Source organism: Panulirus ornatus, chromosome 34 (assembly GCF_036320965.1).
Source record: "Panulirus ornatus isolate Po-2019 chromosome 34, ASM3632096v1, whole genome shotgun sequence".
Taxonomy (NCBI): Eukaryota; Metazoa; Arthropoda; class Malacostraca; order Decapoda; family Palinuridae; genus Panulirus; species Panulirus ornatus.
In genome coordinates, this window is record NC_092257.1 from 16,511,527 (window position 1) to 16,522,891 (window position 11,365).

Sequence of the window (11,365 nt, forward strand, 5' to 3'; positions counted from 1 at the left end):
AATGCTATCATTTTATTTGTGAGTACCCTAACCCATTTTCTATGAAAGTCTTGGTGTTACCGTGGGTCTCTTTTTAAAGGCTCTTGCAGTACAAGACTGCGCTCCTTCCAGTAGCAGGGAGATGTACATTCCTTTCGAGTAGTAAGTTCTTTGACGAGACTATACTTCCAAGGATACAGCCTCGCCAAAGGGCACTTTTCTCTCGGTGTAGCCCCTTGCAGGCGGAGCCCGGTACCATATATATATATATATATATGGTTTGCGTTTGCGAGGTAGCGCAAGGAAACAGACGAAAGAAATGGCCCAACCCACCCCCATACACATGTATATACATACGTCCACACACGCAAATATACATACCTACACAGCTTTCCATGGTTTACCCCAGACGCTTCACATGCCCTGATTCAACCCACTGACAGCACGTCAACCCCGGTATACCACATCGATCCAATTCACTCTATTCCTTGCCCTCCTTTCACCCTCCTGCATGTTCAGGCCCCGATCACACAAAATCTTTTTCACTCCATCTTTCCACCTCCAATTTGGTCTCCCACTTCTCGTTCCCTCCACCTCCGACACATACATCCTCTTGGTCAATCTTTCCTCACTCATTCTCTCCATGTGCCCAAACCATTTCAAAACACCCTCTTCTGCTCTCTCAACCACGCTCTTTTTATTTCCACACATCTCTCTTACCCTTACGTTACTTACTCGATCAAACCACCTCACACCACACATTTTCCTCAAACATCTCATTTCCAGCACATCCATCCTCCTGCGCACAACTCTATCCATAGCCCACGCCTCGCAACCATACAACATTGTTGGAACCACTATTCCTTCAAACATACCCATTTTTGCTTTCCGAGATAATGTTCTCGACTTCCATACATTCTTCAAGGCTCCCAGAATTTTCGCCCCCTCCCCCACCCTATGATCCACTTCCGCTTCCATGGTTCCATCCGCTGCCAGATCCACTCCCAGATATCTAAAACACTTCACTTCCTCCAGTTTTTCTCCATTCAAACTCACCTCCCAATTGACTTGACCCTCAACCCTACTGTACCTAATAACCTTGCTCTTATTCACATTTACTCTTAACTTTCTTCTTTCACACACTTTACCAAACTCAGTCACCAGCTTCTGCAGTTTCTCACATGAATCAGCCACCAGCGCTGTATCATCAGCGAACAACAACTGACTCACTTCCCAAGCTCTCTCATCCCCAACAGACTTCATACTTGCCCCTCTTTCCAAAACTCTTGCATTCACCTCCCTAACAACCCCATCCATAAACAAATTAAACAACCATGGAGACATCACACACCCCTGCCGCAAACCTACATTCACTGAGAACCAATCACTTTCCTCTCTTCCTACACGTACACATGCCTTACATCCTCGATAAAAACTTTTCACTGCTTCTAACAACTTGCCTCCCACACCATATATTCTTAATACCTTCCACAGAGCATCTCTATCAACTCTATCATATGCCTTCTCCAGATCCAGGTGAAAAAATGGCAAATGAGAGTTGGGGTGAGAGAGTATCATTAAATTTTAGGGAGAATAAAAAGATGTTCTGGAAGGAGGTAAATAAAGTGTGTAAGACAAGGGAGCAAATGGGAACTTCAGTGAAGGGTGCAAATGGGGAGGTGATAACAAGTAGTGGTGATGTGAGAAGGAGATGGAGTGAGTATTTTGAAGGTTTGTTGAATGTGTTTGATGATAGAGTGGCAGATATAGGGTGTTTTGGTCGAGGTGGTGTGCAAAGTGAGAGGGTTAGTGAAAATGATTTGGTAAACAGAGAAGAGGTAGTAAAAGCTTTGCGGAAGATGAAAGCCGGCAAGGCAGCAGGTTTGGATGGTATTGCAGTGGAATTTATTAAAAAAGGGGGTGACTGTATTGTTGACTGGTTGGTAAGGTTATTTAATGTATGTATGACTCATGGTGAGGTGCCTGAGGATTGGCGGAATGCGTGCATAGTGCCATTGTACAAAGGCAAAGGGGATAAGAGTGAGTGCTCAAATTACAGAGGTATAAGTTTGTTGAGTATTCCTGGTAAATTATATGGGAGGGTATTGATTGAGAGGGTGAAGGCATGTACAGAGCATCAGATTGGGGAAGAGCAGTGTGGTTTCAGAAGTGGTAGAGGATGTGTGGATCAGGTGTTTGCTTTGAAGAATGTACGTGAGAAATACTTAGAAAAGCAAATGGATATATATATATATATATATATATATATATATATATATATATATATATATATATATATATATATATATATATATATTTATATATATATATATATATATAAATGTTAATGTGCTGAGAGGTGCTACTGGAGGGATGTCTGATCATTATCTTGTGGAGGCTAAGGTGAAGATTAGTATGGGTTTTCAGAAAAGAGGAGTGAATGTTGGGGTGAAGAAGGTGGTGAGAGTAAGTGAGCTTGGGAAGGAGACCTGTGTGGGGAAGTACCAGGAGAGACTGTGTACAGAATGGAAAAAGGTGAGAACAATGGAAGTAAGGGGAGTGGGGGAAGAATGGGATGTATTTAGGGAATCAGTGATGGATTGCGCAAAAGATGCTTGTGGCATGAGAAGAGTGGGAGGTGGGCTGTTTAGAAAGGGTAGTGAGTGGTGGGATGAAGAAGTAAGAGTATTAGTGAAAGAGAAGAGAGAGGCATTTGGACGATTTTTGCAGGGAAAAAATGCAATTGAGTGGGAGAAGTATAAAAGAAAGAGACAGGAGGTCAAGAGAAAGGTGCAAGAGGTGAAAAAAAGGGCAAATGAGAGTTGGGGTGAGAGACTATCAGTAAATTTTAGGGAGAATAAAAAGATGTTCTGGAAGGAGGTAAATAGGGTGCGTAAGACAAGGGAGCAAATGGGAACTTCAGTGAAGGGCGTAAATGGGGAGGTGATAACAAGTAGCGGTGATGTGAGAAGGAGATGGAATGAGTATTTTGAAGGTTTGTTGAATGTGTCTGATGACAGAGTGGCAGATATAGGGTGTTTTGGTCGAGGTGGTGTGCAAAGTGAGAGGGTTAGGGAAAATGATTTGGTAAACAGAGAAGAGGTAGTAAAAGCTTTGCGGAAGATGAAAGCCGGCAAGGCAGCAGGTTTGGATGGTATTGCAGTGGAATTTATTAAAAAAGGGGGTGACTGTATCGTTGACTGGTTGGTAAGGTTATTTAATGTATGTATGACTCATGGTGAGGTGCCTGAGGATTGGCGGAATGCGTGCATAGTGCCATTGTACAAAGGCAAAGGGGATAAGAGTGAGTGCTCAAATTACAGAGGTATAAGTTTGTTGAGTATTCCTGGTAAATTATATGGGAGGGTATTGATTGAGAGGGTGAAGGCATGTACAGAGCATCAGATTGGGGAAGAGCAGTGCGGTTTCAGAAGTGGTAGAGGATGTGTGGATCAGGTGTTTGCTTTGAAGAATGTATGTGAGAAATACTTAGAAAAGCAAATGGATTTGTATGTAGCATTTATGGATCTGGAGAAGGCATATGATAGAGTTGATAGAGATGCTCTGTGGAAGGTATTAAGAATATATGGTGTGGGAGGCAAGTTGTTAGAAGCAGTGAAAAGTTTTTATCGAGGATGTAAGGCATGTGTACGTGTAGGAAGAGAGGAAAGTGATTGGTTCTCAGTGACTGTAGGTTTGCGGCAGGGATGTGTGATGTCTCCATGGTTGTTTAATTTGTTTATGGATGGGGTTGTAAGGGAGGTAAATGCAAGAGTCCTGGAAAGAGGGGCAAGTATGAAGTCTGTTGGGGATGAGAGAGCTTGGGAAGTGAGTCAGTTGTTGTTCGCTGATGATACAGCGCTGGTGGCTGATTCATGTGAGAAACTGCAGAAGCTGGTGACTGAGTTTGGTAAAGTGTGTGGAAGAAGAAAGTTGAGAGTAAATGTGAATAAGAGCAAGGTTATTAGGTACAGTAGGGGTGAGGGTCAAGTCAATTGGGAGGTGAGTTTGAATGGAGAAAAACTGGAGGAAGTGAAGTGTTTTAGATATCTGGGAGTGGATCTGTCAGCGGATGGAACCATGGAAGCGGAAGTGGATCATAGGGTGGGGGAGGGGGCGAAAATTTTGGGAGCCTTGAAAAATGTGTGGAAGTCGAGAACATTATCTCGGAAAGCAAAAATGGGTATGTTTGAGGGAATAGTGGTTCCAACAATGTTGTATGGTTGCGAGGCGTGGGCTATGGATAGAGATGTGCGCAGGAGGATGGATGTGCTGGAAATGAGATGTTTGAGGACAATGTGTGGTGTGAGGTGGTTTGATCGAGTAAGTAACGTAAGGGTAAGAGAGATGTGTGGAAATAAAAAGAGCGTGGTTGAGAGAGCAGAAGAGGGTGTTTTGAAATGGTTTGGGCACATGGAGAGAATGAGTGAGGAGAGATTGACCAAGAGGATATATGTGTCGGAGGTGGAGGGAACGAGGAGAAGAGGGAGACCAAATTGGAGGTGGAAAGATGGAGTGAAAAAGATTTTGTGTGATCGGGGCCTGAACATGCAGGAGGGTGAAAGGAGGGCAAGAAATAGAGTGAATTGGAGTCATGTGGTATACCGGGGTTGACGTGCTGTCAGTGGATTGAAGCAAGGCATGTGAAGCGTCTGGGGTAAACCATGGAAAGCTGTGTAGGTATGTATATTTGCGTGTGTGGACGTGTGTATGTACATGTGTATGGGGGGGGGGGGGTTGGGCCATTTCTTTCGTCTGTTTCCTTGCGCTACCTCGCAAACGCGGGAGACAGCGACAAAGTATAAAAAAAAAAAAAAAAAAAAATATTTATATATATTTATATATATATATATATGTGAGTGTGTGTGTGTGTGTGTGTGTGTGTTTTTTCTCTCTTACATACTTGCTCACTGTTTCCCATGTTAGTGAAATAGCAACAGATATGGATGAAAAAAGTGCCTCATTCACTGCTGTCCATTCTAAACACTTGTAATGCACTGAAACCACAGCTCCCTCTCCATAACCAAGCCCCACAGACCTTTCCGTGGTTTCCCCCAGCTGCTTCAGCCTTAGTTCAGTCCACAGACAGCAGGTTGACTCATATATACCACATTGCTCAATTTCACTATTCTATGGAAGAATTTCCCCTCATCCATGTTCAGACCCTGAGCACTCAAAATATTTTTCACTTCATCTTCCATTTCTAATTTGGTCTCCCCCTCTCATTGTCACCTCCACTTCCAACACTTCCTCTCTATCAGCCTCTCCCCATTCATTGTCTCATAACAAAATCATTTCAGAAAACTTTCTTAAAAGCCATCACGTGATCTAACTATCCTCCACCACTTCTGAAACCACATTATTGCTCCCTAATCTGATGCTCTATACATGCCTTCACCCTCTCAATCACCACTCTCCCATACACCTTGCAGGTACACTCAGTAAACTTATATTTTTTTAGTTCAGACACTCACCTTTCAACAATGCCCCTATACATGCAGTCTGCACATCCTCAAGCATCTCACCATGATCCATACATACAATGAAAATCCTAACTAGATAATCAGCCTCACATCCAGTGGGCAGGACCACAGGTCATGGAGTGTAGTGATGTTAAATGTGACTATGTGGAAGAGTGAGGGCCATCTGAGCAGCATGTGTTTAGTACCTTCACTGTGGTATGTGTATCAATTGCCAAGAAGGGTCTTGAGATATGTTGAACCAATGTTTGTGGTGTTGTAGGGATGGGAGATGTCAAGAGCTCAGATGAGAAGTGTAGCCCGCATATGTTTGGAGAGAGTGGTTTTAAGACGAGTGTATGTCTGCTGGGGTGGCCTTTAAGATGGAGTTGAAAGGGCTGTTGTTTAACAGTTATTGGATTATTTTTGAGTACATGTTTTGTAAATGAGTTTTTCATAATGTAGGTTGCTGCTGAAGTGTAAACAGAGATAAGCTTTATTATTTCTATCTTAGCAATGGTAATTAATTATGGAGTGGTTTGGATAGGAATGGTCTGGTGTGGATGCAAATATTTGAGTGACAAGTAAACTGAGGTGGAATTGTACCAGGAGGATCTTCATTCCACCAAGTAGATGTTGTGTGAAAGTGATTGCTCGGCAGTCATAAATCATTCTGAGTGCTCTGTTTCCAGAGGTTTGCAGCTTTGTTATATTCTCTTTTGAGAGGATGGATGGCCAGGCAGGTTTATGTAGTTTAGGATGCAGTGATTAAATTCTATATACACTAGCAAATTCTTTTTCATATCTAAATCTGATACAACTCAATGATCTGCAAACATTAGTTTATTTGAGGCTTTTGTACTGATGATTGTGGTATGAACTGTGAGTGTCCCATGTACTGTACATGATGCCTAAAAACGTTGTTTTGTTGGCCATACAAGATAATGGAAGGGTGCAGGTTATAGTAATGTCAGTCTAGGATTAAAAGAGTAACTAAAGACTTCTGTTTGATGCAGACACTCTGTTCTGGGTGAACCATTTTTCAGTTGTATAATGTGCTGTTGCATGTTTGTTGTTCCCTCCGTGGTCTATAAGGATAAATAGGAGGTTGTGCAGGAGGAGCTGCTTCTTTGGAAACTCTATTTAGGGGTTTTACACGGACACTAACACTCCTCTGTCTAGCACTCCATAATTTGGAAACTCCTCACTTCAGCACAAACAAGAATACAGGTGTTCAGTGAAATGGCATTAGTGTAACAATATATATATATATATATATATATATATATATATATATATATATATATATATATATTATTTTTTTTATTATACTTTGTCGCTTTCTCCCGCGTTTGCGAGGTAGCGCAAGGAAACAGACGAAAGAAATGGCCCAACCCCCCCCCCCCCATACACATGTATATACATACGTCCACACATGCAAATATACATACCTACACAGCTTTCCATGGTTTACCCCAGACGCTTCACATGCCCTGCTTCAATCCACTGACAGCACGTCAACCCCGGTATACCACATCGCTCCAATTCACTCTATTCCTTGCCCTCCTTTCACCCTCCTGCATGTTCAGGCCCCGATCACACAAAATCTTTTTCACTCCATCTTTCCACCTCCAATTTGGTCTCCCTCTTCTCCTTGTTCCCTCCACCTCCGACACATATATCCTTGGTCAATCTTTCCTCACTCATCCTCTCCATGTGCCCAAACCACTTTAAAACACCCTCTTCTGCTCTCTCAACCACGCTCTTTTTATTTCCACACATCTCTCTTACCCTTACGTTACTCACTCGATCAAACCACCTCACACCACACATTGTCCTCAAACATCTCATTTCCAGCACATCCATCCTCCTGCGCACAACTCTATCCATAGCCCACGCCTCGCAACCATACAACATTGTTGGAACCACTATTCCTTCAAACATACCCATTTTTGCTTTCCGAGATAATGTTCTCGACTTCCACACATTCTTCAAGGTCCCCAGGATTTTCGCCCCCTCCCCCACCCTATGATCCACTTCCGCTTCCATGGTTCCATCCGCTGCCAGATCCACTCCCAGATATCTAAAACACTTCACTTCCTCCAGTTTTTCTCCATTCAAACTCACCTCCCAATTGACTTGACCCTCAACCCTACTGTACCTAATAACCTTGCTCTTATTCACATTTACTCTTAACTTTCTTCTTCCACACACTTTTCCAAACTCAGTCACCAGCTTCTGCAGTTTCTCACATGAATCAGCCACCAGCGCTGTATCATCAGCGAACAACAACTGACTCACTTCCCAAGCTCTCTCATCCCCAACAGACTTCATACTTGCCCCTCTTTCCAAAACTCTTGCATTTACCTCCCTAACAACCCCATCCATAAACAAAGTAAACAACCATGGAGACATCACACACCCCTGCCGCAAACCTACATTCACTGAGAACCAATCACTTTCCTCTCTTCCTACACGTACACATGCCTTACATCCTCGATAAAAACTTTTCACTGCTTCTAACAACTTTCCTCCCACACCATATATTCTTAATACCTTCCACAGAGCATCTCTATCAACTCTATCATATGCCTTCTCCAGATCCATAAATGCTACATACAAATCCATTTGCTTTTCTAAGTATTTCTCACATACATTCTTCAAAGCAAACACCTGATCCACACATCCTCTACCACTTCTGAAACCACACTGCTCTTCCCCAATCTGATGCTCTGTACATGCCTTCACCCTCTCAATCAATACCCTCCCATATAATATATATATATATATATATATATAGGTAGCGCAAGGAAACAGACGAAAGAAATGGCCCAACCCACCCCCATACAAATGTATATACATATGTCCACACACGCAAATATACATACCTACACAGCTTTCCATGGTTTACCCCAGACGCTTCACATGCCCTGATTCAATCCACTGACAGCACGTCAACCCCGGTATACCACATCGATCCAATTCACTCTATTCCTTGCCCTCCTTTCACCCTCCTGCATGTTCAGGCCCCAATCACACAAAATCTTTTTCACTCCATCTTTCCACCTCCAATTTGGTCTCCCACTTCTCCTCGTTCCCTCCACCTCCGACACATATATCCTCTTGGTCAATCTTTCCTCACTCATTCTCTCCATGTGCCCAAACCATTTCAAAACACCCTCTTCTGCTCTCTCAACCACGCTCTTTTTATTTCCACACATCTCTCTTACCCTTACGTTACTTACTCGATCAAACCACCTCACACCACACATTGTCCTCAAACATCTCATTTCCAGCACATCCATCCTCCTGCGCACAACTCTATCCATAGCCCACGTCTCACAACCATACAACATTGTTGGAACCACTATTCCTTCAAACATACCCATTTTTGCTTTCCGAGATAATGTTCTCGACTTCCACACATTCTTCAAGGCCCCCAGGATTTTCGCCCCCTCCCCCACCCTATGATCCACTTCCGCTTCCATGGTTCCATCCGCTGCCAGATCCACTCCCAGATATCTAAAACACTTTACTTCCTCCAGTTTTTCTCCATTCAAACTTACCTCCCAATTGACTTGACCCTCAACCCTACTGTACCTAATAACCTTGCTCTTATTCACATTTACTCTTAACTTTCTTCTTTCACACACTTTACCAAACTCAGTCACCAGCTTCTGCAGTTTCTCACATGAATCAGCCACCAGTGCTGTATCATCAGCGAACAACAACTGACTCACTTCCCAAGCTCTCTCATCCCCAACAGACTTCATACTTGCCCCTCTTTCCAAAACTCTTGCATTCACCTCCCTAACAACCCCATCCATAAACAAATTATATATATATATATATATATATATATATATATATATATATATATATATATATATATATATATATATATATCTTTTATTATATTATTATAATTTTTTTTTGCTTTGTCGCTGTCTCCCGCGTTTGCAAGGTAGCGCAAGGAAACAGACGAAGGAAATGGCCCAACCCACCCCCATACACATGTATATACATACACGTCCACACACACAAATATACATACCTATACATCTCAATATACACATATACATACACACACAGACATATATATATATATACACATGTACATAATTCATAGTCTGCCTTTATTCATTCCCTTGAATACCAAACAGGTGAGTCATGATTCAAGAAAATATGGTCTGTAGTTTGTAGATTAATATCCTGAGTTCAGTCACTTTCCTCCCCAAACCTGCACAGTGTTCCCAAGCATTGTCCTCACATCAGATTAGCTTGGCATGTGCAAAATCCCAACACAGAACCCAACATGGGTACAGAGCCAAGAAAATCCCTAATTTTCCCATTGAGGGAGACGCTATGTATGTGTGTTGTTAACTCACATCTCTTTATCCAGGGGATTTAGGATTTCTCTTTAGTGTTATATAATACATGAGCTTCCTGTAGTCACTGTGTTGCAGAGGAGTGCATGAGGAATCAAGTAGGAGTAGTAAGAAGTAGTAGTGGTAGTAGTTATCATAGAAGAAGTAGTAGTAGTAGTAGCTAGCACAGAAGTAGTAGTAGTCATAGTAGTAATGATAATGGTAATATTAGTATTTTCTATAATATCACAGCAGAGGTGAAGAAATAACAAACGTTTAGGTGCATCTCCTAACACCTGACCCCGCATTTACAATCTTGACATTAAAGTCACGTTTGCACACAGCAGTACATTCCCCAGTAAGGCTCTTGTGGGTAGTGGTGACACTTGCTATGCTAGTACTCACTCCTCTCGCAAAGACGAAAGAAATGAGAATGTCACTAAATTCTCTCTGTAAATGGAGTCAATTTTGCTGTAAGTGTAGAATGACAAGATTTTGAATGACTGGCTCACTGAACACAAAGTAAATAGGTAACAAAGGTGAAATTGACAAATCGAGTGGCTGTGTGAGAGTTATCACTGATATAATTCCATTTTAAAACATAACGAACCTCTCTTTCACCAGTATTTGCTTTAATGCCTGTTTATGGTGTAGTTACTTTATTCCGTCACCCGTGTTACTTGTCAGCTTTTAGTAAGCAAAGTTAAGACACAAGAGTGTGTGCCAAGCACGGGTGGGTCTTGGTGAATCGAACAAGCTGTTCATATACCGAGCCGAGCTTTCTCATACCCCGATATCACCATGCCACCCATGCTCGAGTACCATGGCAACTATATTCTGGTATCACATGGCAGCCATATACTTATATACTATGCAGCTCCTGTGCTCTTATCTTGGTGGAGGAAGGCCATAGAAACAGGAGATCTTTTTGAATGAAGCAATGAGAATGATGTTAGGATGTCAGAAGAATGCAGTGACCAAGATTATGTTAGTTGACTAGGTTTGTAAAGCATATCACAGAGGGTTGATGATATTAACACAGTTGCTGCTATTCAATTATTGTGTGAAAGTTGGGAAGAAACTCTTACAAGACACTAGGTAATGGTGAACAGCATTGATTTGTGTGCTGAAAAAAGACTGGTGACTGGGAATGCCTGATTGAAAAAGAGGAACACAAGTATATGTACGTGAGTAGGAAAGATGGTCTACAGGCATTACTGGATTACATACACACTTATTGATTGGTGTGTAAAAAGAAATCCTTTTGGATGTGAAAATGCAGAGGGGCAGCTGTTGCGACGTCTGATCATTACTTTAGTAGAAGCAAGGATGAATATTTGTAGAGGTTTTAGTGGAGGAAACGTCATGGGTGAAAAGAGTGGTGACAGACAGTAATTGATCCTGGAAAAGACTTGTGTGAAGAAATACCAAGAGATAGAATTTTGAATGGCAAAAGGCGAGAATAAACGAAGCTAGAGGAATGAGTGAAGAGTGGGAGGTACTTAAGGAAGCAGTGCTGGCTTACGCGAGAGACGTGAGTGGCATACGGAAGCTGGGCAG

General features: G+C 42.2%; 1 protein-coding gene across 2 annotated transcripts in view; it reads left to right on the forward strand.

The window, feature by feature from the left end:
- LOC139759944 (uncharacterized) overlaps positions 1-11,365 on the forward strand; it is a 55,702-nt gene that overhangs the window by 26,636 nt on the left and 17,701 nt on the right. The window lies entirely within an intron of this gene.